Below are 8,129 nucleotides of genomic sequence, written 5' to 3' on the forward strand. Positions count from 1 at the left end.
AACGGCCATCGGCCATCCAGACAGTTAAATATCGGTGGTTACGAGTGGAGTGATGCGTCGTACCGGAGCGGATGGCCACTTACCAAGCATTTACCGGTTATTAGCGTTTAGAATTTTTTATAAAACTCGTCTCCAGCCTCTAAACGCAGCTTTTGGTCATCCTGTAATAATTAATAACGTAGAAAGTGTTTAGACGAAAATATCGTAAAGGGTGGCGCAACCACAAATTTATGTTCTTTTGCCGGAAAGATTAATAAATTCCGACTGAAAACGCGTTACGGGAATTTATTATTCCGCGTAAAATAACGTAGAAATACGCCCGCCTGTGGGAAATAAGGACGCTTTACTGTTACAAAAGCGCGGGGAGGGACGAGCTTCCTCCGTCGGTTACGGATCCGGGCCCGCCCCCCGGAAGAATTTTCCTCCGACGGAAATTCGGCGCCGGGGTACCGAATTTCCGTCGGAGGAAAATTCTTCCGGCGTGGCGGATGGAAAACGTTTCGGCCGAATGAGAAATCGGAAGGTATTTCGGGGGGAGAAAGGCGGAGGAGGGCGACGAAGGTAAAGGGAGCGGGTAAGACGGTTTCTGGGTCGCCCGCGCTTAACTAGTTCTCGGGAATTTCGAAAGACGCTGGTTTCTTAACCCGGTCGAATTGCGTAAAGATTGCCGGGCGGCCGCGCTCGCCCGCGGCCGGAAATCGTCGATGCTTCGGGAGAGCGTCCCGCCTCGGCCCGGCTTCCCCCGACGAAATTTTCTTCTTCCCACCGGGACCAATGTCTTTCCTCCACCCGTCCGCGGACGGTTAATCAACAATTACCGGAAAGGCGGTCGAAAGATCGGTCTCTTACCCACATTTTCGGCTAACGTCGGGAACCTTTTCGCCGAGAACCCGTAACGGATGCGAGCGAGACGCCCCCGGCATCGATTTTTTTCTTCGGTATACTTAAAAAGGTCGACGTCGTTACCCTTTCGCATTGACCAGGCGGAGTGGAGACAGGACTTTTATTCTCGCGCTCCGATAATCCATAAACTCCTTGGAAAGCGCGGGAGCGTCCGACCACCCCCAAAAGTAAAACCGACGGGAAGGGAAAAAAACCCTCCTTCCTTCTCTGGGGTTGGTGCCGAAAGCGAATTTCGTAAGCCACGGGCCTTCCTCCGGTCCCGCACTTCCCCTCTTCCGCCTCCGACGGAAATATGGCCTGGGGGACAACCCCCGGCTCGGACGTTTTCCTTCGGAGCGGGTTTCGGCCGGCCACCGGGCCGGGACGGAAAATTAAAATGAGGAAGAGGTGGAAATTCCGAGAAAATCTGTCGGGTGTCGGCGGCGGGAAAAGGGCGCCTTAAATACCGGTGGGAAGCGCTCCGCCCGTTAACTGTGGTTTACATCTATCTGCAAGCGGTAAAATGTGCCAAGAGGATCCTCTTCCTTCGTTCTTCCACTTTAACGGCCGTCCACCCACCGGCCGCTTTCTACTTTTTTCCGGAAAGCGTTTGAAGACGAGTTTGCCGCAAGAAAAACATTAAGAAGGCGAAAGTAAAGCGTAAGTTATTCCTTCCTTACCGGTCCCTTCCGGTCAATTATCGGTGAAAATCGCAGGCGGATAATCCAAGTCTTCTGGCCAGCTTATAAAACGATTTATGCCGTTTCTTAACCGTAAATAACAATCAAACAATTGATCGTTTATTAATTTCTTTCTTAATTTTGTAACGGGCCGAAAAAAGTTGCCGCAGAGAAAACGGGCCGGGAAAATTCTCATTTCTCTTTCCGTCACCGTCGGCATTTATAATTTTTATCGCGCCGTTAACAACTTTCTACCGACAATAAAATAGCGAAGAATATTTAAAGAGAGTGAACGGGGACGGGTGACGTAATAACGGCGCGATTGAAATTTATAAAAACCAAGGTTTAACGCCTTTTCTTCCGAAAGCGCTTTCTAAAGTAGGAAAGGGGAAAAGCCAATTACCTCCAGATGACGGTTTGGGCCGTTTACGTAAAAGACGACGGCCACCGAATCCAAACGCATGTGTTCGATAAAGCCTATCTCGACGGGACTAGAAGCGGGTAGTGAGAGGTAATCAACGTACAGTACGTAAGGACCGCCCGCTGCTACACGGCAACGCTACCGGTGGCGGTGTGTCCGCGGTCTCCGTAATTATCTGCTCGTGTTCTGGCAACGTAACCGAAACGCCCCAGTAAAGGTAATTCTCTAGGAGGAGAGGAAACGTCGGAAGAAACCGGAGCATCGTTCACACTTCTTACCAACGATCGACAATGACACCGGAATAACGGATAACTACCGTATTTTACGGACTATAAGACGCACCTTAATTTTTAAGCAATTTTTTTTTTTTTTAAATACCTATAAGACGCTACGGACTATAAGACGCACCTGAATTTTGGAGGCAATTTTTCGAAGAAAAAAGTGCGTCTTATAGTCCGTAAAATACGGTACTTAACGGACATTTTTACAATCTCCAGATCATTAAAATAGGAATCTCTTATCTTTATTTCTAAATAGCGGACACTGTAAATAACGCACTCCGTCGTCCATAACCCATCTTACAAAAACGTAAAGTCCCGCCTTCGATATTTCCAAACAGTTAATTACGTACGAAATATTTTAAAACTAAAAGGATCGGTTCAAATACTCTTTCGGAGGACGAATTTCCACCGTAGGAACTAAAAATAGTAATGGGAGGCGAGTTGTAAAAATCCGAACAGTACTCTTTATCTGTTAGAAAACACTAATTTCCTTGAGTTGTCAATCATCACTCATCGTCGTACACGTTAATGTTATTAAACTTCTAGAACTAAGCTTACAGTATCGAGAAACCGTAAAATTTTCCCGAGTAATTCCATTCGTTAGAAGGGAACCATAGTACGGTAACAACGAAAAAAAAAAAAAAAAAAAAAAAAGAGAACACTTAAACGGTGCGACAACGACATTGGCAGTGGAAGTTCAAAGGTCGTGTTACCAGGGCGATTTGCCGACCATTTTAAAGTGTGGGAAGATATTCGGTATTCTGATATTTACGATGTTAACAGCTTTACGGTGAATTAAATAGAGTTAAATAACCTAAATAAATAGGATTTAACAATTTGGAGGGCTTATCACACCAAGGCCGACAGAAAGAAGGACCAGATCTTTTACAAAAAAGTTAGTCTTTAATAATCACATACAAATTTAGGTAAGGATGCATTTCGGGTACGAGGTCCCCTCATCAGCTTACAAACACATGGCACAACATAATAATTATGACACTAATAGTTAGCTAATACAAAGGGATATCTAATACCGTATTTTACGGACTATAAGACGCACTTTTTTCTTCAAAAAATTGCCTCCAAACTTCAGCTGCGTCTTATAGGTATTTTTTTTTTTAAAAAATTGCTTAAAAATTAAGGTGCGTCTTATAGTCTGTAAAATACGGTATATACAGATAGATATCCCTTTTGTATTGGCTAACTATTAGTGTCATAATTATTATGTTGTGCCATGTGTTTGTAAGCTGATGAGGGGTCCTCGTACCCGAAATGCATCCTTACCTAAATTTGTATGTGATTATTAAAGACTAACTTTTTTGTAAAAGATCTGGTCCTTCTTTCTGTCGGCCTTGGTGCGATAAGCCCTCGAAATTGTTAAATCCTATTTATTTAGGTTATTTAACTCTATCTAATTTATAGCCGTGGGCTAAAAGCGTTGTTTATTATTAGCTTTACGGTGGTTTAGGTGTATTTTTTTTAATAAATGATATATCGAAAAAAAGCAAAAATGTTCGAAAATTACACTTACTCGATAACTACAAAGCAGACAAATTCTACATCGATTTTTATTAGTCGCTTAAATCATAAAGACATTATGAATGCAAGAATACCGAACACACTTCCCAACCCTGGAAACGACTAGGAAATCAATCGCCTTGGTAACTGGACATTCGAACTCTGTCTAAACCCACCTTCGTCCACTCTTCCGTTTATAACAAGTTATTTTTCTTCGCGGCTACTTCTGCCCACGTCGTTTTTGACTTATTAATAATTAATCAATGTACAGTACGAGTATTTACGCTTTGTCCTAATTTTTGAGAGCCATTTAAAGTATCCCGTCCAATCCGTTTCCTATTTACAATTCAATAGGGGAAAAAAGTGAAATCTACTCCGCACGCGGCGCTAGTATCGACGAGGTTGTAAACAGACTAAGCGATACGTTGTCGGTTCTAAAGTACGATTTGTTAATTCTTTAAACGAAAATCCAATAATTATTTTAAGACTGGGTAATGGCTGATAGAGGTTTTAACATTCAGGAATAACTAATTACTAAAGATGTTGTGGTAAATATACCCACTTTTATGAGAGGAAAAGCACAGCTGAGCAGCAGTTTGTCATCTCGAGACAGAAAAATATCTAGTAAAAGAATACATATTGAACGTATTATAGGAATGGCTCGTACTGTACATATAAAATTTTGAGGCAACACATGCATCCGGCAGTAACCAAACTTGGCAGTGAAATTATATTTATATGTTTTATGTTATGCAATTTTAGACCATGCATTGTTGGCAGAGATTCTTAATTTGTTTCACTGTTAGTCTAGCTCTCTATTAATACCGTATATAATTTTTTTTTCCCATTCTAGACCCTAGCCTAATTTAAGTTTTCCATCTATAGTATTTTTAAATTTTTGTCTGTTTATAAATTCTAAGATTAAGAATGTATACTATCATACACAGTAAGGTCTTCATTGTGGAACTTCAATTCAAAGTAATATAGTGGTTTTAAAATTTGTACTATAGTTGAATAAATACTTGTAAGCTAATAAAAGAATTTTAATCTTTAAAACAAAATCTCTTTTTATTATTTAAAAAAATTCACACTATACACCATCTAGAAAAATTTTACATAAACTCAAATTGTAAAATAACAATTAGCTCAATTATTTTATAAACTTAATGTTTATAAAACATTTTTTTTAAAAAAGAACTGGCTTAATATGCTCATGGAAAAACATAATTAGTGTTTCAATCATGTCTGCAATGAATTTATTATCTCTTGGAATGATACAAACTTTGAAGTCACTTTTTGTGTAAATAAACAGATGAGCAACTTGTCTATTTGTCACTGCTAATTGTCCTTGGATTTGATGAAAATAATCATGATTCCGTTTTAAAGTAATTTTGTCATCAGTACATTCCAAATATGGTATCTTTAGCACATTCACAGGAAGTTTAAAACTGGAGTAAGGACATTTAACTTCTAATATTTTATCATCATCCACTAGCCCATCTGGACTTGCAGCTAAGAATGGGTATTTTGAATGAAGAAACATGCCACATTCTTTCACAGGAGTATTTACAAAAGAATATGTTTCAATTGCTTCTTTTTCATACCTTAAGCCGTGAGAAATTGCCTTACTTTTTATTGGCCTACTTGACAGTAATGAGCCACACAATTTTACTCTGTCTGTTGATTTTAATTTACAAACTTTTCCAAAGTTTGAAGATGTCAAATGCAACAAATGTTCCTTCTTCCAAACTGCACTTTTTCATTGTAATCTGGTCTCTTTTTCCAAATGTTTTATGTACTCCCTACTTGCTTCAGTTACATGTAAAGCACTTAAAAAACATTTCAGACATTGTGCTTTTGCAATAATCATGATCTGATTCTAAAGCCCTCATGTTTGCTGGTTGCCTTAATTGCAATATCGGTATTGCACAACCACTTTGCATGTTCATTGCCAAATTAATAACAAAGTTTGTATAATCAGGGATTGTACTGCCAGATGGTCTGGGGTCAAATTTTATGTCTTCCAATAATTTTCTTTTCATTCCTCTCTTCTTAAATAAATGAAATGGAAGCTCACTAGCCTTAACTGGGGAACCTTTATGTTGGCAGGTAGGCTGATGGAATGTTTGCAGAACCTGTGTGCATGTTTTGTGACACTTATATGTGCCTGTTCTTCCATATTCTTCTATTGCCAATAGTGTTACACATACATGTTTGCAATACGCTTTAGGCCCTTTACCTGCTGTACATTCACATATTACATTTTCTATAACCCCATCATCTGTAATTACTAAATCTGTGTAAATCTGTTCCCCTTGGTTAATTCAGATTTTACATTACCTTTAAAATATAAAAAAATGTTTCTCTTTTGTTCCTCTTATTATTAATAAGAATTCATTAAAATACATCTGCACAGCAGACAGTGGCATTCTTTGATCTGACATCTCCATGTAGGCATCAATTGTCTCTATAGTCAAAACTGGTATTTGTAAACTTGGAGAGAGATCCTTATATTCAGATGAATCAGGAAGTTTGAGTTCAGGAGAGCTATCACAGGATATAGAAAAATTATGAGTTTCCTGATTCCTCTCATGCCAGTAACCTGAAAATTATTGTAAACAAGTTTAATAACTAGTTAAGATATGATCACCAATATTTTATTTAGTTTTTTCTGTCTCATTGACAGGAAAGGCAAAAATTATTATTATATATTATATTCTTACCTTAATATATTACATATAATATAAAAATAAACAGTATAAGGTAACTGAACAGTATTGACAAGCACCTAAATATGGCATATATATAGTGTATGCCAGATTTAGTAAAAGAAAATGGGCAAAAATTCACTTGTACAAAAAGTTTATTGGTGAAGAAATTAGTCTTATTGCATTAAATTATTGAAACAAGATGACTTGTGACCAATAAAAAAGACATTTTGATTATATTTATTTTAAATACTCCAAATATTGTTTTCTCTTGGTAAAAGATTAAGATATATATCTCTTATATTGTCTTAGAACTTCATAGAAAGTAGTTTTGTTTGTATTGATTGTTGTTCTAAATTACAGTGATAACCTATTGGTACAGTTAACATTTCAGATACTGGTATAAATTGGTTATAATATATCAGGCTCGGTACATGACCATATTCCAAAGGAAAAAAATTTATTTTAATTAAAGTTTTGACCTTATGTATTGGTTAGACAAATGTGAAAGGAATCAATGAGAACTTTACTGATCTTTAAATGTTTTTATCGACGAAAAATGTGCATTTTGTGAAATCTTATTCTTAAAACTTTCATCTACTGGTAAGTTACCTTATCATGTAATAGTTATAATGACTTGAAATTATAAATGTAATAATTAACGATAAAAATATAGATGTAGATTATTTTAACTTACCTTCTATTAAATCGGCTTTTCTACCAGCTAACTTGGCATTGTACTTTTTTAATTCGGTTAAAGTTTACTTAGGGAACCCCAATTGCCCCGCTTCCGGTCGCCATTTTGTTTGCTGTACTAACCACGCGTACTACGTTCAAAAAATTATGCAAATTAGTATGTATAATTTTTTTTGAAAAAATAATAATTACATTAGTAAAAAATAAATGTTTTAGGATTATTTTGCAAGTTCAGCTAGCTATGAAATATAAAACAAACTGTTACTCACGTGTTTGACGCTCTGTCATACATTTCCTTTCCGTTTCTTCTCGCTTTTCCTTGATTTGCGATCCCTGTCGCTGATGTTTCTATTTTTACTTGATATTTTCACACGTTTTTTAGTTTCGCCACACGAATGTGCCTTACTTTTTTCCCCCTTCTTACACTCGTCGCTTTATGGAGCAGCTGGAACGGACTCCGGTTCTTTCCATTTCGGCTCGATTCCGGATCCTTCTCTGCACACACCTCCTACAACCCACCTCGTCCCCTTCAATTTTCTACCTTTCTCGTATTTTCTCTTTGCAATTGCTGTTTCGTCTATTTCCACAACTTTATTTATCCCGCCAATCTTAAAAGTACATAGGTTATTAATGGAAACCATCATAACAAAACGTAAAAAGTTTGCCCAGTCGACTGCTGTTTTTTTGGAGATTCCCGAAGCTCCAGCAGCAACAGTTAGCGAACACTATAAACACAGTAGGTGCCAGATAAATGACAAAATACTCTCCCACGACAAACGACCACATTTCCCTTTAAAGGTTCCTTGGAAAGCTGAATAATTCGTCTTGCAAACATTACATCGCATCGATACAGAGTTTTTATCTGCTCTATACATTAATTTACGACGTTTCCCACATTTGTCGCATACCTCTTCTACGTGTTGCAAATTCGAGAATATTGCAA

Source organism: Centruroides vittatus, unplaced genomic scaffold (genome assembly GCF_030686945.1).
Source record: "Centruroides vittatus isolate TY-2023 unplaced genomic scaffold, ASM3068694v2 scaffold_946, whole genome shotgun sequence".
Classification (NCBI taxonomy): Eukaryota; Metazoa; Arthropoda; class Arachnida; order Scorpiones; family Buthidae; genus Centruroides; species Centruroides vittatus.